The sequence below is a fragment of the Pithys albifrons genome, chromosome 4, assembly GCF_047495875.1.
Source record: "Pithys albifrons albifrons isolate INPA30051 chromosome 4, PitAlb_v1, whole genome shotgun sequence".
NCBI classification, from domain to species: domain Eukaryota; kingdom Metazoa; phylum Chordata; class Aves; order Passeriformes; family Thamnophilidae; genus Pithys; species Pithys albifrons.
Window position 1 is genome coordinate 49,831,721 of NC_092461.1, and position 22,952 is coordinate 49,854,672.

A 22,952-nucleotide genomic window follows, 5' to 3' on the forward strand; every position below is an offset into this window, starting at 1 on the left:
CCTTTTCCACAACCACTGTGACTGCACACAGCAACGTTCCTTCCAGAGCTCTGCTTCAGTGAGCTCCTGTTGAAGACAGCCATGGCAAAGCCACACAGAGTCTCTCCATAAGGCTGTGCTGGGACTCAGAGGTTCCTGCCCATAGCCCAGGACGCCATTTCAGCCCCCTGGAGCCATCAGCCCCTGCTCCAGTGATGGGTCCCACAGCCAGGCACAGCTGTGGCCTCAGCCTGTCCCTAGGGAGGTGCCTGATACCAACAGCTGCGGCTGTCCAGGGTTGGGCTGTCCTGGTGTCCTTCAGCTGCCTGGCTTAGGGCTGGGTGATGGGACAGGCCCTGGCAGCCGGGACCTGTGCTTCAGAGGCAGAGAGCAGGGAAGGGCAAGCCTAAATGCTCTGCTGAAGATGGACTGTGTATGTGGTATGAAAGACCCTCTGACTGATTTGAGACCAGCTTTAGAAAAAGTATAGGTCTTTCCAAAGCATGGTTAATTCTACCATGACTTTAATCTCTCCACATCTCTTCATCATGATAAAAAAGTTATTTAGAAAACCCTTAAGCACCTTTACCTTTATGCAATGTTTGCCCCTACCCCACTGTTCTCATACTTAAAACTAGCAAAAACATTCTTACTCAAGCTCTCCAGAAACAATTTCACCTTTGGGCAGAGAATAAGCCCGTAACTGCTCAACCCAGGAAAACAGAAGTTTCAGGCTGTTCTGACTAACAGAAGAAAGCTCAGGAGACTAAAATGGAAACAGTGTTGTGCAACAGAAATGATAGTTTGCTGCTTTTCACAGTATAACTCTTAGTCAATTTTCATTTATTTTTCTAACAAATTGAAGTTCCCTAAGGATACTGACAGTGATAGCCATCTTTAAAAAGGGCTAACTCCAAGAAAATACACAGGTATCACTTCTGCAGCCTGCAAGTCCTCATCTTCAGAATTTAAATGTTACATTTAGGAGTAGAGTTTTAGGCATTCAAGTAAAGTTCATATAGCAGTGCTTTGTGGACTTCTGGAGCCTTATAAGTCAAGTGACATCTGATATGTGTTCAGGAGCAACTTTTTGGATCCAGGCACTCAGATTTCTCAAACTATTTCTATTCTCTGACATTGGGGCTGGAAATAAACTCATTTCATCAAGCAGATTTTCTTTCCTGCAGTAGACATGTTCTGAGGCCTATGGTTATATATGTTGTAAATTTTCTGCTTTTTCTTTATTGGCTGCTACAGAAACTGATTAGATCAGATGATGTAACTCTAAGATATCTGAGATGTTTGAAATGGCTATGGAAGCTTTCATCTTTAATGTTTTATGACATGCCAAAAAATTTGGAAAGTTCTTAGATTGCACATTGTTTATGGTACATTGCCACTTTGTAACTTGGATCAGTGAGATTGCATCTACATTAGATAGCTCTATTTGACACTAATCCATTATCCTAGCCCTGTCATCATGGTCCATCTGTACTAATTTTTTTTTAATCTACTGCACTCAATACAATTGATGGCAATCAGCACATGGCAAATGATCTTTCACAGTGGGTAAACAGAAACCTGATGGTATTCAACACTTATTCCTGTCCTGTGAAATTTGTCTCAGCTATATTAATATATAATATTTATCAGTTACATAGTGATATTTATTACTGTTGCCTGTTTTTGGATGCCTGATCTAAAGACATTTTGCTATCAATGGGTATTGGCGATATTTTAATTCATTAAAGGCTTTTATCCTTTCTTCTTTAGTTGCAAGTCAGAATGAATTTCCATACTACATTTTTTCTAGCAGCAAAATTGATCTAGACAGTTCTCTTCCTTCCCTATGCCACTTCTTCCTGCTGCCACATCAATCTTCTGCTTGCTTTTTGTGCAAATGCAGCCATCTGTGGGGCAACACTGTAAGACAGATCAGTAAAATCAGGAGTGCTATAAATAAACTCTCCAGGAAAAAAAATAAATCAGTGAGACAGTTGAGCTGGAAAACGTAGGAGAGTGGTGAATCCTCCAACAAAGGGTTTTCTTCAGAACAAGATGAAAGAAAGAACAAGAACACAACTGTATATGTCAAAAGGGGAAAGGATGAGGATAGATTTTTTCCCCAAAAAATGATGGCCTGGAGATCAGATGATGACAGAGGCTGCAGGAAATATAAAATAACCTATACAAATACAGAGTTTGGCTTTGCCAATTTAATGTTGCAGGTGAAGGTTGAATATTCAGATAAAGATTTCTAAGGGAGACTCAGATGTGGGATCAGAGACATGGAATCATTTACCCATCTTATTTGATACTCCTCCAACACAAGTTTAAAAAAAAGACCATCAACACATTAAATTCTGGCCCAAGGCACTGGATTTTATAGTACTGTATGAGATAGCAGGGTTTCATATGTAATGTCAGGGTTTCATATGTAAATATTGAAATTTCACTGAGGCCACCAGTCCATACAAACACAGATTATGAGAAGGATATACAAAATTAAGATGAGTTTGTCCATGTCACACCCTTTCTCCATTCCTTACCACTGAAAGAAAAAGCACTCTCCTTTCTCAGGCCTGTCTGCTCACCTTTCTTCATGCTGATATGATTTTGCTCTTTCCCATGTGATAGCATGTTGTGTGTGCTTATGCCTCCTGAGAACATATCAGATACTTTGCTTGGAGCACAGTATTGTTTTATTCTGATATAATACTTCGTACTTTTCTGCCAGCAGCTGAATTAAATACTCAGAAAGTTTAAATCCTATATGTTCTCCAGAAAGTATTTTGGAAAGACAGGCTTGTGTGCTTTCCTAATCTTGTATGCCTCACCAAAAGTAGTGTGCAGGAGGTGTTTCCTCTGTTACAGAGTTTGAGCAGCCTCTACTTTTCCTTAATACTGCTTTGTCATTAAGTTCTAGAACAATAACCAAGCAAGCAAGCTAACAAATGTGTTTTCCCTACATACCAAAACAAACCCGTGTCAGTTTTGGTGTACAGCTTGTGCTGAAAAGATTCTCTTTCCTCCCTGTGCTTTCTGTATTTTGTTAATTGACTATTTTGAATACTTCTGATGAAGTATACCTACTTGGCTGCAGGCTCTCTTCTGCCAAGCTCTCAGGAGAGTGGCTGGCTGGAGGTTTGCTTTGTCCCTCATCAGCCTCAAGGAAAAACCATCCCACCATCTCAGTGGCTGCTCAGTCTCCCAGTGCAGAATTTTAAAACACCTGGACTCCCTTCCCCTCCTGTTCTCCAGCATTAGCCAAGAAATTTCAGAACATTTGTACCGATTTGCTAAATCCCTCTGGACATTTGGAAAGTAATACATTATTGCACTGCTTTGCATTTCATGTTGCTGGTTTTTGCTTTATTGGTAGCTGCGTGTCTGAGTTGGGAAAATCATTTGCTGTTCCTACTCCAGCAAAAATTTGCTCATTACCCTACTATGCTATTCTTTATGCTAATCTTTTTGTTCCTCTGTTTATTTTCTTTCCTTCATGTACCTCCACTCTTGGCTTTCCTTTTTCTCCCTTAATCTCATGAACTAATTCCCTTTCTGTATTAGATCCTATACATCACAAAATGGACAAGACTTCACCCTGCAAGTGGTTGTATGTATGTAATACATTTCTGCATATCTTATTCAGCTGAATACAATGGCACCACTTACACACCTTAAATGTTTGCAGTATCTGAGCCCAAACAACTCACCTAGCTACTGGCTTTTACAAGCAAAGAAGGAACTAGCATGGTTTGTATACAACATGCCAAAATTCCAGTATAATCTCATTGTTGTTACCCTTATTTTCCACTTCCCCTCCCTGTTTGTTGTAATTGCCTATTCTGTCATTTCAGATTAAGTATCTCACCATGGAATGACTTTTATTTACTTTTAATTTGATGTACTGGAAGTAGTCCTATTGACTTAAATGGAAGTATGCACATAAATAAAGGCAAGTATAGGTGTGAGCCTTTAACAGATGGTACATTGCAAATCCCGCAGGGAAAGCATGGTACATTTTTTTCACTTTACTATCTTTCCACATGTTAAATGCAGGTTGGGTGATTAATAACTTTTTTCCAGATTAAGTTTTGAGGTTTCATACCAGTTTAATAGAAGAACCACTAGTCATAAACACAGGATTAACTCCAGTTCCAGAGAATTCCGAGATACATGAGATAGTATGAATGATTAACTAGAAAAAAAAAAGGAAGACGAAGAAGAAAAAAAGACAGCACCCGATTTAAACCCAATGTAATATTAATATATGCAGATAATTCTTAAAACATGCCGGAGGACATTCGGAGTGTGGCCAGAAGCGGAGGTCAGGAGCAGCGAGCAGGCTGTGGGAGAGGGCAGCAGCTACGCTGAGATTGCAGACAGAGGGAATCCCGTGGAGACGGCGTGAAGGTCGGTAGTGAACGGAGACGCAGCCCAAACCCGGGCGGGCGAGCGGAGGCAGCCGCGGGGAGGGCACGGGGCTGGGCGGCTCGGCGGGGCAGCACCAGCCATGAAGCGACAGCTGGGGCTTGCTGGGCAAATTCTGGGGCGAGTTCTGTTTCAAACGGCAAGGAGAGCGAAAAGAAGAAAGGTCTGACTCTTACAGCACGGAAACAGGGCTTAGCCTTTTTGGCGAGTGAGTCAGCGCTCAGCGGCACGACCCTATCGGAACGCCCCAATAATTCACTCTTCGCCTCGAGTTCTTCCCTTTCCACGGGCGCGAAGCCCACGGAACTGTCCGTGCACACACCACTCACTACCTGTGCTGGTGCTGCTGGGGCGGCAGCGCCGCAGCGCTCCCCGCTCCCGAGGCAGGGACAGCGCACCCACCCTCGGCCCCAGCACGGGGTCCGCAGCGCCCCCGCCCCCGGGGCAGAGACAGCGTTCCCGCCACCACCGGGGCAGGAACACCGGGGCAAGGACAGCGCACCCACCCCTGGCCTCAGCGCGGGGTCTGCACCGCCCTCCGCCCCCGGGTCAGGGTCAGCGCTCCCGCCCCGCAGCGCGGGCAGCAGGGCCGGTCCCAGCATGGGGACCGCAGCGCTCCCGCCCCGCGCTCACCTCAGGCAGCGCGGACAGCAGAACCGTCCCCGCCCCAGCGCTGGGTCCGCAGCGCTCCCGCCCGCCGAGGCCGCCCCGCCGGGGGCGGGCGAGGGGCGGCACCGCCCTGCGCGTTGAGCTCAGCGCGTCGCGGAAAGAGCGGGCCCGGGCACCGCCTCCCGCCGCGGGCAGCCCCAGCCCCAGCCCCGGCCCCGGCCCCCGCCCCCGCCCCGGCGGCGCCGCCCCCTCCGCTCCCCGCTCACACACTCACAGCCACAGCTACAGACACACACGCTCGGAGGCGCTTCCTGCGCGGCGCGGGGCGCGGGCGGAGCGGCGGCGCTTCCTCCCGCCGACTCGCAGGTACTGGGGGTGGGTCTGTGGCGGGGGAGGGCTCCGAGGGGCCCGGTGCTGGCCGCGTCCCCGTCCCCCCGCTCGGGCCTCCTCCGCCGGCGGCCGCCGCCCTGAGCTTGGCGGAGGGCGAGGGGTGGAGCGGAGTCTCCGAGCCGGAGCCGCCTCTGGGCGGGGGCCGCAGCCTGGGTGGGAGAGGGCCCGGGAGCCGCGGTCCGGGGGAGTCCCGGGCGCCGGGGCGAAGTCGCGGCTTCCCCCGCTGCTCGCACATTGCTGGAGGGTGAAGTCATCGTGCCCATTGTCTCCCCCCGGGCGGAACGAGCGGAGGAGGGGGCACGGCCGGCCCCGGGGCTGGGGAAGCCGCGGTGGGTCCCGCTCGGGCCCGGCGGGGTGTGCGGGGAAGGAGCTGCCGCTCCGCCCGCCCGGGTGGGCCGCGGGCCCCTCGGCCGCGCCGCGCTCCCCCCGCCCGGCAGCGGCATCGGGCCTGGGGGCTCCGGTAGCTGAACTCGGGGGCACGGGCAGTGCGGGAGCTGCCGGGCCCGCAGCGCACCCCGCGGGTTCGCGCCTTCCCCCAGGGAGTTCCTGGGTGACCTCTCCGGCCTCTGTGCCCAGCCCGGACCCGCGGGTCGGGGAGTGAAGGAGTTCGGAGTGGCCGGGGACACCGTATCTCGGCTGTGAAGGGGCGGAGGACAAGCAGGGGTGATAGCCAGCACCTTGCCGAGTGTTTTCCTTGCACAGATCATTTTGCAAAGCTGGGAGGTTTCCGCCTGGCAGTGTGCTATTCACAGCAGCTACTGCAGGCGCTCCTTGGGAAAACAGGGAAGAATTGGTAGGAAACTGTGTGAAAGCCAGAGTGAATGTGAGCGAGCTGAAGAGGTGATGGCTGGCAAAGGGAAGGTGTCCTTCTGCCTTTCTCCTGCCCCAATACTCTGTTTCGACAGAAAGAAATGGAGCTTTGCCAGAGGGGTAGTAGTGGAGTGTAGTTACAGGGTTATGCCAAAGGGACAGTAATAGAATGCTGTTATTGCTGAGCAGAGAAATCAAAATTTGAAGCCCTCACGCCCTTGTGGTCGCTTATTGGATACGTGCCTGTGTTTCCTGGTGAGGAGCACAAGAAATCTTGTTTCTGTTAAAATACTGTAGTTAGCCTTGGTACTGATTAATGCTTTATCTCAGTTGTCATCAAGGACAGCATTATTTTTAAAAAGCAGGGTGCAGTTTGGGAAATGGGTCTTCCAGAGTTTTAATTCTGTAGACAAAATGAATCAAGAATTAATTTTTTAAATTAATTTTTTCCCCTTCAGGTTTTTTTTTTTATAACTCGGCTTCTTTTGCCAGCCAGAGAACCATATTTCAGTATCTGATGAATTTTTTTCAATAAATTAATTGGAAAAGAAAGTTTTCAGTTTAATATCCAGGTCAAACTGAAGTACAAGTTCTGAATTGCCCAGCTAACAGAATTCACTTGCACACTCAGACATGATGGCTGTGTAACATTACTTAACAATTTCCAAAATCTGACCATTACTTGACTGTAAACATTTAAATGCTTGTACTTAAAACTTTCAGAAAGCTGAGAAAGCACCTTTTTATTTTTAATTGCATGTGAAGTAGGCCTATTTGGTCCAGAAAATGAAAGTTTCACTTTTGCATAATGACAATAGTGCTAGTCTTAAAAACTTGTTCAGTAAAAGGCTTACCTTTGTGCATATTTATTGAAGTATGCCAGAGTTCAACTGTATTTTGTACAATGCAGCATTTGTAAAATGCTGAATTCTAGCTATTACGTTTATTGTCAGCTCTTTTAAAGTTTGTGGAACTCAGGTCATCATTTCTAAAAGAAGGAGTTGAAATGTGTAAGTGTGGATTTCTTCTCTCTGCTTCCCCTTAAATCTGTCAGACAAATGACACATTCCTTATGCAGAGCAATCATCAGATTCTGATTAATTACGCTAGCTGAGGCTCAGGAGGAATGAAGATGCTTGACAGATGTGTTTGTTTACCTTCGCAGTATGTGCAAATCCTGGTCTCTCCATTAGTAAATGAATCATTAAAACTCCCTTAGCTATGGGATTCCCAGTTAGCATTAATATATGCATTAGGAAAACTTGTTTTATGGGAGTGTTATAAACTTATGAAAGAACACAACCCACCCATTCTTAATGAACACCATTTATCTACTGTTCTCCATGAGAAAAACTCCTGACTGAATTAGTTCACTGGGTAGGTGATTGTTCCTAACTACTCCAGTATGTGGGGGTTTTTCCTGTTTGCTTGGGCCTCTCTGATCCTTTGTCTTATTAAAGTATTCCTTACAAAGACCCAACACACACACACCACCCTCCTTCCTTCCAGGGTGACAAAGTGGGATGCCTGAGCCTTTTCACAGGACTACTGAATGCTGGTTTGGAAGTGCTAAAAAGATCTTTGAACTCTGAAGTGCAACTGAACTGTCCTTTGATGGCCTTTAGCCAAGCTTGTGGTCTCGATTATGGTGTCAGTTTACTCTGGCCCATGGTCACACATCTACCTTAGCTTTGTGATTTGTTTTCTGAATTGTGAGTAAAGGCCACATACTGGCCTGATAGAATAAATTTTAATACCTGACTAGAACGAGTTGTTGGATACGTGTTTTAGGCTGTGCTCTTAGTGTGAATTCTGGTTTGCAGCTGAGTTGCGAGTCAGTCTGATTCTTTCTTAGAGTCAGCAAGAGCTCTTTGGAGGATTAATAAAAGTATTAATTCTAACACTGGCTTGTCCATAAAGAAATTGATTTCAGGGTTTTCTCTTGTGTTTATCTTAGCTCTGTTTCCATTGTGCCTTCTGTGTGGAAGATGCGTTGCTGAATGAATCCGTGTAACTAACACGGCTTGAAGATATGGGGAATGATGTTGGATCTTACTGCTAAAAGCATGTGAAATGGACCTGGAAGGAGACTTCTTCCGAGAAGGTAAAAAGTTATATCGAGTCTTAGACAACTGAATTTGTGTTAGCGTTGCAGTGTACAATTTTTTTTCCCCTGTGGGAAGAATGTGGAAGAGGCATTATCAGTATGTCTTAGAAGAATTTGGGTTTTTTTTAATGTTCCTATTTTTCACAAGAGGAGACTTGCTTTTATTCCTAAGTCTCTGAAGTAAAAGTTTTATCCCTGGCTTAGTATAATTTTAGTTCATTTCAAGAAGTTTGTCTTTTAAATCCTCAATGAAATAATCTTTAAGGAGAAAGGTTCACCTTTTTGTGTTGTACAGAGATTACATTTCAGATATTGTGTGTTCTGCTTTAACTCAGAAAGAAAAGTCCAAATAAACTGTGAGTTTAAACTTAAGAGTAGAATTCAAAGTAGAATTACAGTCTTCCCTCTTAAATATTCTCTTGAAGGATTACTTCAGAAGATTTCTTCAGGCACTCTTTTAATTCATTTTATTTCTTAGTGCTTTGTGATAATGAACAGGTATTTGGTTTATTGCTGATACTTTCAGATTGACAGATTTCTTCCAAATTTCTGTAAGGTTCACCTCATTATCCCAGATTTTGTTAGGAGTTTATTTTTTAGTTGATGAAGAAAGACTTTGTGGAAGAGACTTCACTCATTTTGAGTCATGAGGTGGCTTAGTCTCTTCTTCAGTGATCTTAGTTGTTTCACATACACTTCTGGCAATTCTCAGGCACTGCATAATTGTGGTTTACCTTGGTTTTGATTGCTGGCCCTTTTCTGGCATGAGTTGCTTGGTTTTCCTATTTTTTTTTCTCTTAGTGCAAGACTCAAGTATCCAAAACAAAGCAATTGGTATCTAAAAAGAGCTGTATGTGTTAGTGTTGTGTGATCATAGAATATTAGAGGGCTCAACTAGAAATTACCTTCCTGTTGTAAGCATGTCTTATGCCAGCTTTAGAGCAGTCTTTGAGTTCTTCAAAGTAGAATTCTTAGAAGGAAGAAAAGCCGCATAGCTGAGTTGTGAGATGTCATTTTTGGTACCACCCTTAGGTCTTTCATCATCAGGGCAAGTGAGGAGGCTTTGACTGTTTCACTTTACCTTCACTGGAGTTGTGGCATACTCCTTAGAATTAACCCTATCTTGGGATTTATTCATGGAATCCAAAAAGTAGGAGTACTTTTATTTTAGGTTACTTTTTTTTTTGTAATGGAAGGGTTACTGTAGGCTTTTCCACTCTTAAATTGTGGATTGAAGTCAGTCACCTGCTGGGCAGCTGTCAGCATCCTGTTGGACAGGCAGCCAAACACTGTAATTCCATTTACAAGATGAGAAGAGCTGTAGATGTTTTTTCCAAAGGTTCACTTTGCATCTGGACATGCTGCACCAGACTGGAAAGCTGATATAAGAGTTTCTTTAACCTAAAGCAGCTTGGCAAAATGACCTAATGAAATGAGCCTGAAGTTTCCTGTGTACCAGTGTTTCCTTGGGCATTAAAACTTCCTGTCTTTAGAGGCCAGAATATCCTCTAATAATGTCTTCAGCAAGACATTTGAGGGGCATCTTGCAGAAATAAATGTTTGTACCCATTCAGTTTGGTATGGTCACTTGTTTTTGCTTCCTAAGTAGAGCACGTAATGCAAGTATCCTGTTATTGTTCAGCACAAACTGTCATTGTGGGACTATGTCAGTTCTATTCTGCTTCCATTTATAGTTGAGACAAATTACTGTTAAACAAACAGTTTTCCATAGGTCCTTTAGCTGATCCCCTAAGGCAGATTAGAGCTCTTACTCTAAATTGGAGCCCCTGGCTGTCCCCTTCAGTTGCTCCACTTAGTGAATGAAGAACTGCTTCAGCAAGAGGACTAACTGGGGAAATTGTGTGCAGTAAGAATCATATTGCTTTGTTCTCATTGTGTGATGCTGCATATCCTTAATAAATAAAAATACCACTCTTACGTTTCTTGGCTAGTGATCAAATTCTTTGCATAAAACCATATTATAAGCCATGTCAAGTAATCAAGTTCTATTTTTATCTTGAAATGCTTAATCTGTCATACAGTTCCAGCTGTACTGTTTAGTGCACTGTGTATGACTTCTGGTGAAACAAATTTACCTCAGGCAGGTGTTCAAGAAATGGTTTTTAGGCGGTGCAGAAGGATCTTACAATTTGGGGGATCTGCTGAGCAGTGGAGGTTCTGGTGGGACTGAAGGTTTTAGTTGAGGCATGGAGCTCTCAGAGGGCTGCCTGGCTAGTGTTGGATATGGTGGCATCACAGCACTACTGTTGCTGTGCCTTATTTTTATTTTTAAGTATTTTTTATATGTTAACTGCTCTTAGACAAATAAGTGTCTTTCTTAACACCGTAACGGTCGCATTCCAGAGGAAGAGACTCTTGGTGTTGCTGTGCCCAAATGCGTCATTCATCCATTTCCTTTGCTGAAACTACTTGATGCTCAGAACTTAATGAGTTTCTGTGAGACTGGACAAGGGGAGGGATGTTTTGGTAGATCTTCTGCTGTATCATAATTCAGAACTCAGTCTCAGGAAGAAACATCTATACATTTTTTTTAGGAAATAAAAGGCTTTTATTCTGTTTATATTAGATAGTTGATAAGTAGTTTGGCTTTTTATGATCTGAAAACTGAGGCCATATGCCAAGCCCAAGTTCATTGTTGCAGCTCTTTCTTGTATCAAGATCTAATTGCACCTTGACAATAAATGTTTTAGTAAGTGTTAACTGAACATCTGTACAGGGACTGTATATACTAAGTGGAGATGCTGACAGGTGCAACATACTGTTTGGCTTTTCTTCTTCATATCAGAATCCTTTATGTCGGGAGCTTCCAGGTGTCCCTCCGACATCTGCCAGTGGAAAAACATTTGGGTGGGAATAAATAGTGACTGTAGTAAGAGCATCCTACTGGCAAAGATGAATCCTGTTAAGAAATAATTTCTTCTGGTCAGCCATTGTGAAGTATCTTCCTCTGGGTGTACCTTTCATGTTTCTATAATAAGCAGTCTAATAGGTTGATCAATGCAAAGAACTGTGGCTGTAAGGAGATGTGTGTTCAAGGTTGCTTTATTTTTAGAATGTGTACTGGAAAAATAACTTCAGTTAAAGACTTCTTCACTGTGTGTCCTGGTGGAGGTGCTCTGATTTTGTGTTCTACTCTTAGTCAAATCTAAACATAATAAAGCCTTTAAAATTACTTCTTTTTCCCTGAGTTGAAGACATTTTCTCAGTTTATTGAGAAGAGCAATTACCTTTTCATTTCCATTTTTACCTGTGAAGCTGTATCTGGTACTTACTTTTTGGTTTCCTTTGCTTTCTCAGAAAAAGAAGCAAAGCTTTCCTTTATATGATACTGCTAAAAATACTTGTTGGGAGACCAGCAGCCCTTTTACTCGGGGTCAGAGATGGAGGTATCAAACTTCTGGCTCCTTTTCAAGCAAAGGGATCTTTGGTGCTTACAGCTTGTGAAGCCAGGCTGTTGGTTTACTGAAGTTTAAGACTTCATGAGTTTTATCTGTGGGACAGCATAGAGGAGAAACCTGCAAAGCTGCTGTGCTCAGTACCTGTCTCAGTTTCACACCACCATGGCTTTAAGCCATCTGCATTTGGATTGAGGGGTTTTGTATCTAATGACCAAAAGTATTTTCCTCCTTAAGTTCCCACATTTGTAGTTACTTTTTTCCCCCCCACTTTCTTTTCTTCCCCTTCCTGTTTGCCAATGCCTTTTTTTTCCCAGTTTGTGTGCAGGGTGCGTTGTTTGGACTTTGCCTGGTGGTTTCGTGTAGCTGCAGAAAAGTAGACTTGGCCTTCTGTGACCTGACACTAGGCAGAAATTCAGCCAGGGTAAGAATAGAAGAGAGCTTGTAAAAGCAGCACAGGAGTGCTGGGTCTTTCCATTATTAACAATTAAAGATGATTCCAAGATGAATTAGGTAATGGATTAACTAACTCATGAAAAGAGAACAAGGATATACAAAGAGAAAGATCCTGCTTTGCAAGAATTTAGATTATTAGGATTACATGCTGCCTGCATGTCTGAGAAAGGAGAAACAAGCTTCCCTGCTTTCAGTGTTTAATTTAGTTAGTAGATAAGGTATATGATGTGCCAGATAAATTCAATAAGATAAGTTTAGGCTTTGCAAGGAGGTGTTTTCTACTAGGGAATGGGTTAAGAAATAGAAGCATCCTGTTTAGTCCTGCCCAGCAGTGCTACAGCTTTTTCTCTAAAACTGTGAGCAGTGAAAATGATTTCTCCCTACCTCCTACACCCTGTCCTAATCAACATAATATCGTGGCTGGATCTAGACCAAGAACTGTAGTTTGAGTAAAATATGAAGACAGTGACATCGTTTTGTTTTCATTGTTCCTTTTTTCTGTTTTGTTTCTGAGGTGTGAGGTATTGCTGCATTTTTTTTTTAGGGCTGCACAGTCATATCATTTTTCTTATCTCAAAGGTCATAAAATATTACCCTTCTGTTTTAAGGGTAACAAATAATTTCTAAGTCACAGTTTCAACCTAAATTGTCTCCCACAAGTTGGGGGGGATCTTTGCACCATGAGCTTTTTAAAGTCATTGTATGGAAAATTGCATGTGCACAATTAACATAAAGCCACAGTGTGCTTCATTTGTGGGATGGATTCCCTTAGTCCATCTGTAAGTTTGCTTTTCTTTATCTTTGGTGGTTAAAAGTAAGAATAATGAAGAATATTGATAATAAAGAATATTTTGTATGGTTGGTATTCCTCCTGAAATGGTGAAAATGCATCTCTAAGTATGCAGAAGAATAGTTTCACTGTGCTAAAAATCATTGTGAAAGAATAAATTAGAGCTCTGAAAGGAAGGAGCTTCCAGCTGGCAGTGCAGTGAACAAAAATGCAATACTTTATGGGAGGCCTTGGTAGATGAACACTTTTATCTCTAAAAAAGCAGTGTGGGTACTGAAGCTCTCTGTAAAACGCAGACCTTCTGAAGTTAGAACCATTCACCATTAAAGTTCATCTCTCTGAAATACCTGCTTTGTACAGTGCTACTATAGGTTACTACCTGAATGTAGGTGAGTTTGGAGTATTCACGTGATGAAGCTAAAATCGGTTTTTGGTGATCTGATTTCCTTCAAAAAAGGGAGTTTATTAGATATACTACCTTCATTAGCACATGATTGTCAGGTCATCAAAATAATTGACTGGCTTTGAGTAAGTATTATCTAAGCCAACACCTTACCAGTACCTTTAACTTACCTGATGTGCACTCTGCAAAGTAGTGCGTTGTAGGTGAAGAATGGCGCAGGTTTTTGTAGTGTATGGAATGCAAGAGCTCTGTCAGTGGCAAAGGCAAGGAAGATGGCTTTAGGGTGCTGGTAGTTTAACTGTGTTCCTCAAAAACCATGATACTGAGTGCACTAGAAATACTAGAAACAGCAAGGTATGACTTCTGCAGCAATTAGGTGACTTATTTGTCCTGGTTTTGTAATGTGAAGGATTGCACATGTAAATAAAGTGAAACTGATTCTGCCACTGCATGCCAAACATTGTCATTTTAAGGCTTCAGGTCAAATTCTCAAATGTTAAGAAATGCCAGAAAGACACAGCTGTAGTTTGATTACCTTTTGTGCCTGCCTTCATTAAGTTACAGTTCTTCATTCTACAGCTGTAGTTCTTCGGTTTTTTCTTTCTCTGCAGGAGGTTTCCTTAGAATACATCCCTGTGCGCTGGGCAGCAATAAACACAGTCACTCTGTCAGTTGTTTCCACTGAGTAAGTTAGAGATATAATGGAAGTAGAGCAAAAGGCTGGAAAGATTCTTGTCTGATGAAGGCATCTGAATCCTGGCTGTGTTTGATGAGGGTGGGGATGTGCATACACAATAGATACTGCAGGTATCTTTGAACGTATAATTTGCTGTGTAAGATACTTAGGAACTTAATTTCTTTGAGGCTATCTTGTATCAGGCACCTGAGGTTGGTAAATAAAGTAATCCTTAGTCACATGTTCTAATATTTTTTCTGTTAACAGGGATAATAACTATGCTACTTAGTGGAATGAGGGTGGTATTTGACTATTTCAGCAATATTGATCTAACATTGGTGCTCTGCAATGGCCTATCAGGAAATCAATTTCTACTATTAATGAACCATTATATGCATTTTTTTTTATTTTACAGGGGGCACAATGAGTAAGAACAAACAAGATAGTGAGTAGTGACCTGATAAGCACGAACCAGGAGGAGAGTCTATGAGGGGGAGAGTGATAAAAGCCATGCAGTTAAACTGTCATAATGTATTTCAGCAACCATTTCCAAACTTCATCAAGTGAACAGGGTTATTTCTAATGTACTTTGTGTGCTGTTTCCTAGCTGTTAAAAATAATTACAATCCTATCAGAAGGTTTGGAAGCAACTCACTGGGCAGACCACTGCTATGTGAGCCAGTAGTATCTAATAATACTCCATCATGGTTTATAGGGATCAGCCCTGGACAGTGTGATCCATGTGCTTATGGAGAGGGTTTTATGGATGTCTTTGAACTACAGAGGATGAGCACTAGAGGAAGGTGTGCTTGGACAGTACAAGCTGCTTTTGTGGTTTTTTTATTTCTCACTAGCAATGTAACTTTTACTTTCTGCATAATTAACAGTGTTTAATCCAAATCCTATTTATTTTTAGTCCTTAATATTTTTGTTGGGATGATAAGTTAGCTGATCTAAAGTTACATCCTTTTCAATACTAAATCTGGTGTCTTTGTCTTTCTTTCCTATCATTTGGAGTTGCTTCCTCTCTGTTCTCAGTTCAACTGCTCTTTGTAGGGTTTCTTTCTTTCCTTTTACTCGGTACTTCAAGAGATAAATTGTCTCTATTGCTTGTGCTAGAGTTCACAGATTACTTCCCTGAACAACTGTTGGTTTCCTCACTCTGCAATCCCCTTTTATTCCTCCTATTTTTCTCTTTAGCGTGCTCCAGTTCACTGTTCACCCATCCTATTCCTGCTCAGGTGCAGATTTCAGTCTCTCCTGTGGCAGCCACCACTTTGTTGACAGAAGTGCAGTGTGGTTTAGGTTGAAATCCTACCCCCTCCACATTTCATTACAGTATCTTTTATATTGTTGCCACTTAATTAGTGGGATGTTAAAAAGGATAAATCAGCTTCCTACCTTTATTTTCTTTTGGTCCAGCAAATTGTTCACCTGGAAGTGAAAGGAAGATTCTGTTCAGTTCCAGGCTGGATCAAGTTTAGTAGAGATATTAGCAGATAAAATACATGCTTTTTGCTGAAGATCATGTATCTTTTTCTCACATTCCCTAAACTTGCAAGCATGGATGTATTCATATTGCTGGAAGGCTGATAGAATGTACATCTGAGAGACACAGGCCAGACAGAATTCAAATTCCAAGTTCTAAGTGTGCTAATGCTAAACCTTTTCAGAGAAAATACTGCAAGTTTTGGATTTATTTTCTTTCCTAAGATAATTTTCTTCATTAGAGTGTTGTTTTTTTGAGCAGTGGGGTTTTGTGGTTTTTTTGTTGTTACTGTCTTAAGGAGTTTGGTAGAAACAAGAGTTCTGAAGAAGTTCTTAATAGGTAACTTTCAGCCCAATTTGCTTGAGAAGATTCTAAGCAGCTTGGAAAATAGGATGTTCTAGTGGGAAGTGTCAGGCAGTCATAATAGTAAAGTTTTTAGCCTTTCTTTTAACAAGAAATTATTGTCTTTTGAAGTAAATGACTTGCTAAACAGTAAAAATTAGGTGAGGCATAGTGCTTTTAACTTCTTGTTAACTTCTTGTCTGTTTTCAATGGCATGGTTATGTTTTTCCAATTGGAGTTAATCTCTGTGCTTACATTCTCCTCCCCCATAACATCTGCTGTTTAACCATGATGTATCTACCCATGCTGTAGGCCTGGTACTGCCATTTGTAGGCCTGCTGTACTCTCTGTGTTCTACTGATATCTGGCTTTTAGAGTGAGTCCTGGTAAGTGATTGCCTTTTGGGAGTGAGTCCCATAGAACTTGAGTGTTGTGTTCAGTTCTGGGACCCTCAGTTCAGAAAGGATATTGAAGTGCTGGAGCGGGTCCAGAGAAGAGCAACAAGGCTGGGGAAGGGACTGGAGCACAAGCCCTATGGGGAGAGGCTGAGGGAGCTGGGGGTGTTTAGCCTGGAGAAGAGGAGGCTCAGAGGTGACCTCAGCACTGTCTAGAACTACCTGAAGGGAAGTTCTAGCCAGGTGGGGGTTGGTCTCTTCTCCCAGGCACTCAGCAATAGGACAAGGGGGCACGGGCTCAAGCTCTGCCAGGGGAAATTTAAGTTGGAGATCAGAAAAAAATTCTTTCCAGAGAGAGTAATCAGGCATTGGAATGGGCTGCCCAGAGAGGTGGTGGATTCACCATACCTGGAGGATTACAAACTGAGATTGGACGTGGCACTGAGTGCCATGATCTGGTAAAGGGACTGGAGTTGGACCAAGGGTTGGACTTGATGATCTCAGAGGTCTTTTCTAACCCAATCGATTCTATGAACGATGTTGCAGCTACTTTGGAAGCTTGTCTGCTATCAGAAGGGCATTGTTAATTTAGGAACAGCCACAATGGTTTAAAATGTCAAACCTGTTATGACCTCCTACTTACTAATGTCCTCCTCTTGGAATTTACTAACTACAGGCATCAATATAATGAAATGAATGTCCCTGCTCACATTCAGATTCAGAGATTTAGCTTAAAGCTCTATTATAAGCAGTTTAAACTGGACACCTCACCTCACTCTGAAGAGTGAAAGGTGGTCTTGTTCTGAATTTCTGCTTCAGGGAGAGTTAATCCACAACAAGAGACAGCAAGGGCAACTGCTTGTGCTAATTAACCCTTTAAAGCTAATTCAGTAGACACTTCATCTGTGTCATAGAATCATAGAATCGATTGGGTTGGAAAAGACCTCTGAGATCATCAAGTCCAACCCTTGGTCCAACTCCACTCCATTTACCAGATCATGGCACTCAGTGCCACGTTCAGTCTCAGTTTAAAAACCTCCAGGAATGAGGAATCCACCACCTCTCTGGGCAGGCCATTCCAATGCCTGATTACTCTCTCTGGAAAGAATTTTTTTCTGATCTCCAACTTAAATTTCCCCTGGCAGAGCTTGAGCCCGTGCCCCCTTGTCCTATTGCTGAGTGCCTGGGAGAAGAGACCAACCCCCACCTGGCTAGAACTTCCCTTCAGATAGTTCTAGACAGTGATGAGGTCACCTCTGAGCCTCCTCTTCTCCAGGCTAAACAACCCCAGCTCCCTCAGCCTCTCCCCATAGGGCTTGTGCTCCAGTCCCTTCCCCAGCCTTGTTGCTCTTCTCTGGACTCGCTCCAGCACCTCAATATCTTTCCTGACCTGAGGGGCCCAGAACTGAAGACAACATTCAAGTTGTGGCCTCACCAATGCAGAGTACAGGGGAAGGATCACTTCCCTGGTCCTGCTGGCCATGCTATTTTTGATACAGGCCAGGATCCCATTGGCCTTCTTGGCCACCTGGACACACTGTTGGCTCATGTTGAGCTTCCTGTCAATTAGTACTGCAAGGTCCCTTTCTGCCTGGCTGCTCTCCAGCCACTCTGTGCCCAGCCTGTAGCGCTGCAGGGGGTTGTTGGCCTTGTTGAACTTCATCCCATTGGTATCAGCCCATCTCTCATCTGTAGGACTCTAAACCTGCATAGTGAAGCTTACTGGTCATGAATTCCCTCCATACCAGAGGCTCTTGCTCTGGACATTGGAAAAGTTGTATTCTCTTAAGTATTTAACATTTTAAAATGCATCCATACCCAGCTATCTGCATTGCTGTAAATCTCCCCTGGTTCTGTCCACTTCAGGTTGATTTGTGCATTGTTGTAGGAAATTATAGTAAAATGTAAAGAACTGCAAGCTGCCTAACTGCACATTAATATAATTTTGTAAATGTATTTTTTCCTGCTGAAATACATTTCTTAAAGTTATATATAGTCTTAAACAGCTCGAGGTATTATTGTAACTTCAGTGATAACTGATTCTGAAGTCAGAATTATGTTTGAACTAAAACTGAGAGCATATTCAAAACAAATGATGTGGTATCTTAGGGAATTGTACAGTCTCGTTTGTAGGGGGCTTATGTTGTTGATTTTTTTGGTTGGTTGGTCTGGATTTTCTGTTAACTGTCACATCCTTCGATATTTTACCATACAATTCTGCTGATGTTGGGGATTTACTTCATATATTTACAACTTGAAGTGACATTGGTGTTTTCTTGGCACTGTGGTCATTTAATTTTGTGCTTAGGGCCGTAGAGCAGTGCTTGGTAGTACTGTGAAATAATGCCCTGTGGTTGATTTCTTTTAGTAAAGTAGTAAGATAAATATTAAAATATATGTTCCAGCAAGTAACGTAAGGAAATACTTGAAAGATCTCCTGTGCTGATGTAAAATTCCTTTTTAAGAAATTTAAGTAGTTTTTCAATGAAATGATACGTTATCTTCCTCTAATGTATTTGTGTGATGGTTTTCTTTGGGACTGTAGGAGGAAATAAATGGTTTCAAATAATCAGTGAAGCTCCTGACTTCAAAGCACTTCCTTCAAAAGTGAAATAACTTCACTTTCCTTTCTCAAATAAATAGAAAGCAAACATACCTTACCGTCTTGCATTTTTTATTCATATGTATAAATCTGAAGGGATTTTCATCTTGGGTCTTCTATAGGAAAAAATTATTAGTGTTGGACACCTCAAATTTGGATGCATTTGGGACATGATTTAGTGGTGGCCTTGGTAGAGTTAGGTTAACAATTGGACTCAGTGATGTTGAGGATCTTTTCCAACATAATTGGTTCTGTGAATTAGTGTTGGAAAATATTTACTGGATTTATTCTAATCTGTTGTATATCTTTGTTATGGTGGTATAGAAAGAAAAGTTCTCATTGGAGATGAGCTCCCTGGTCAGAGGAGGCAATACAAGTAAGTTTTTCTGTGGTGATCCTGCAGGGCAGTGTCTTTTCTTCTTCCATGACTTCTGACCTGGAGTATCTCAAAACCAGACTAGGTAGCATCTGTCTCATACTCTGCTTAGCCAGGACATTACTTAAGGAATATAATTAAAATATAATAGTTTTTACTGGCAAAGGTTCTTTTATTAGGATGCCTGTAGATACTTAATCTTCAAATAAACGGGTACGTGCACAGAGATCAAATATGCAAAAGTGTTGGACACTCATTTGCTTTCATTGTTCTTACTGAGTGCTCCTGCAGCTCTGTCTTGTTTGGGTGTCATTGGCAGTTCATTTCCTGAGCAAGTCTGACCTGCAAGGACCTGCTTTCCCCAATTCTCTCGGGGTGCTCTGTGTGTGCTCTGCCTGTGTCTGTAAATGTGTTTAGTGTTTTCAAAAACTTCAGGGTTTTTTTTGTTTGTTTGCTTTGGTCTATTACCAAAAGGTTTTATTGAAGTGTGTTCCTTTAATATTATGGTCTGTAATACAGTGCTTCCAGTAATCTCCTGGAAGTGACATAGTTTCTAAGATTTCTACCAGTTCAGCCCTATTTCACAGCAGTTTTATGGTAGCTTTGGAGAAACATTTATCAAGTCCATGATTAGTGAATTATTTTATTTTTGTTAACAAGCCAGACCAGGTTTTACTTCCCCACCATAGACTAGTTTTGATTATTAGTGGTAAAAATATTTTTGTGCAAAGTTGAAATTCAAGGGATTTGTGTGGTATCTAGTCAGGGTTATAGCCCAGTTCTGTTGTTCTTCTGTATGTGCAATTAGAGAGATGTCTTGGAATGTCCTGTGACATCCTAAGTAAAAATAATCTGCCTTTGACTGCCATCTTGATATTTTGTGGAAAGACATTCTCTTGAATAGCATCTCTATTGGTTTGGGGTTTTTTACATGGTTGTTTTCCACTCCTCTGAAGTAACAGATGGAACAGTCCAGAAGAAATGGTGCTCAAAGATGACAGGATTTTGCACTTGCATGGGAAAGTAATTTCAGAACTTGTTGTTGTCATTGTATCTTATTTCTCAAAGTTCACTGAAGGAAGTGCTAGTGGAATGTAAATACACTCATTATCAACAGGGCTGTTGGAAATAAAGCCTGTTGTGTGGCAAAGCTGGAAGGAAAGTGAAAGGTTCACTGAGATTTGGCACTGATGCTTGTTTGGCTTGTTTCTGTCTTTCTTATCTTGGCTGGTGTTTCATCAGTCAGGGAACTTGTATATGGATCATGATGCATCAGACTGTGGAAGAGAGTTGTCATATGCTGTAATTAAAAAAACCAAACAAACAACAACAAAAAACCCCCTCAACTTTTCTGAACAATCCATAGTTACTCTACTATCTGTTAAAACTGATTTTTAGATCAATTTGTCCGTTAAATTCCTGTCACTTAAAAAATTTTAAAAAAAGAATCTTATGTAAGACCAAAGAGTTTCATGGTGTTTCTTCTAAAGGTTTATTTCAGTCTGATTCATTTCCTGGTTTTCTCCTACTGCACTGACAGAAGCAGAAACAAATATCCTCCAACTGTTTGTAAATCTTGAAAATATGTAATTTACTGTATTACAGGTGGCCGTGTGTGGCTGTGAATGATGCAGAGATTTATCCTGTACTTCATTCTGTCAGTCTCTGGTCATGCACTTGGTTCCCTGGCGGACACTGCTGTTCCAAGGCTTCACAGGTCTCTAGGTGGGAGTTTATTTCAGATAGGAGAAAGATGAGGATAAGTTATTCTGTCCTAATATGATAGCATGCGGACCTGAAGATACTGAGTCAGATTAATAGCAAATTAAACACTGTTTTTTGAAGGAGTAATGTTTTCAGCTGTGTTTGGTTGGTTTTTGGGCTCATTACCACAGACTTTCTTGAGTATTCACAACATTGAGAGATTTGATATTTATATGAGTGGTAGTATAGAAGGTGCTAGAACATACTGGCAGAGAGATAAATGTACTTTTTGGATTTGAAAGCAGTCTGACAAGTTAAGAGTTCCTGTTTAGGGCTTTGGCCCAGCAGAATGTTTGCTCTACCCTTTATCTGCACCATGGAGTATTACACGTGCTGGAGGCAGGATCTGAACTCAGACTGAGTGCAGCTACTGTTGTGTTCTGGTGAACTTAGAGGCTAGTTGGGAACGTCGGTGATTTATTTAAATAAGTGTGCATTTCTGTGTGGTTCCTGATACCTTGAAATACATTAAAATTGTAACATTTTAATACGTTCTTGTAAGATTTGTGGTATTTGAGTAAAATAGAGATTGGCATTTATATAGTATGTATTAAAGCTCTGTGAAAAGAAAAGTTTTTCATCTTAGACAAAAGCTGCATCCCCTCCCTTTCAGTCAAATCCCTGGAAAAAGATAAGCACTTCTAGCAGGGTATTTTTTTCATGATGTTGTTCATGCTGCAATTTGCAAATTTGTGAATTAGGAGACAGTTGGAAGTTTGCAGTTTCTTTTGCAGAACATAATCAAATTAATTAATTGCTTAAATAGCTTTTTTAGTAAAACTACAATAGTGTATTATTTAAATCCTTTTCAAACTTATATTTTTGAATTAGTTTGAGTGATAATATAGCAGGCTCAGTCTTGTGCATATTTATTTCTTGGCTGGGGAAGACTGCTTGCTTCACTTTGAAAAAGCAAATCAAGGCCTTAAAGCTTTTAAATTCACATCCCGGTGACCTTTCAGTCTAAAAGTATCAACACTTTTCTGTTACAGTTTATGAAGTCAGTACTAGAAACCTCATGAAGTTCTTTGGAATTGTTTTTGTCCTTTTCTTATCAAGTGTTTGTCTTTCCTTCTAGATATGTGGTCCTTCAAAGATGAGAAAGGCCTGCTGTTGAATGGCATTAAATACCTCTAGGCTGCCACTACAGACCAGTTTGGTCAGCAAAGAAAAATGTAAGGAGACTTTCTCCAGTGATGTCAGTCACGTGGAGGATATCGTACTGTAAAATGAGCAGGGAATACAAGGGAGACACGTAGTCTTTTTATACTGGCATAGTCTAGGATATCTGAGAGGGACTGTGGGGATACATATGAAGGAGGGAAAACATGGTTTATTTCTGCTCCAAACTGTGGTGGGATTTATAAATGTTTCTAAGGACAGCCATGGTGATGAGAGAGTGGACTGGGGTACTACCTGTAGTAGAGTACAAGCACATGAGTGCAAGTTGTGAAGTTGTTGTGGCTTAAGGCTTCGCAGCTCAGACGTAGGAGCTGACCATTCCTGTGATCCCAGGCTGACTGTCAGGTAGGACACATTCCCCTCTGTCCCTCATCAGCTGCTCTGGGCATTGTCTGTGTGGGAGTTTAGCAAGTCATATTATCTGTCTGTCTCAGGCTTGTGTCTGTAAAATAAGAGCGATGTGTTCTTTCTCTTCATGCTTTGTTTTTTGTTGCTGTATTCAGAAAGACATGCTGTGAGTGTATGGTATAGTGGAAAGGGTCTTGGTAGGTATTAATTTTGACTGGGGCTGCCATCATCAAGTCCACATCAAAGAATTCCTCCTTTTAGGGCTGTTTTAAGAGTTTCAAGTGCTGTGTACACAACTGTGTGTACAATACTTGGAACTGACAGTATCTTATATAAATAAGATAACTACTTCACATTATGAAACCAGGCATTCAGGGGTTTTGG

General features: G+C 42.0%; 1 protein-coding gene and 1 long non-coding RNA gene across 5 annotated transcripts in view; one reads left to right on the forward strand and one right to left on the reverse strand.

The window, feature by feature from the left end:
- Nucleotides 1–4,074: 4,074 nt before the first annotated feature.
- On the reverse strand, nucleotides 4,075–5,165 carry LOC139671344 (uncharacterized). Its single transcript, XR_011697719.1, has 2 exons — nucleotides 5,047–5,165; nucleotides 4,075–4,540 (listed from the first exon to the last, which is right to left on the reverse strand). It is a non-coding gene; the product is annotated as an uncharacterized lncRNA (long non-coding RNA).
- RNF19A (ring finger protein 19A, RBR E3 ubiquitin protein ligase) overlaps nucleotides 4,145–22,952 on the forward strand; it is a 61,872-nt gene continuing 43,064 nt past the window's right edge. Inside the window, exons 1-2 of one of the 4 annotated variants that reach the window (XM_071554076.1) lie at nucleotides 4,145–4,395; nucleotides 8,180–8,326. The gene's annotated coding sequence lies outside the window, so the exon portion shown is untranslated. Of the gene's footprint in view, nucleotides 4,396–5,268; nucleotides 5,389–7,564; nucleotides 7,600–8,179; nucleotides 8,327–22,149; nucleotides 22,214–22,952 lie in introns of those variants that run through there. The other 3 variants (XM_071554075.1, XM_071554077.1, XM_071554078.1) reach the window with 3 other exon arrangements.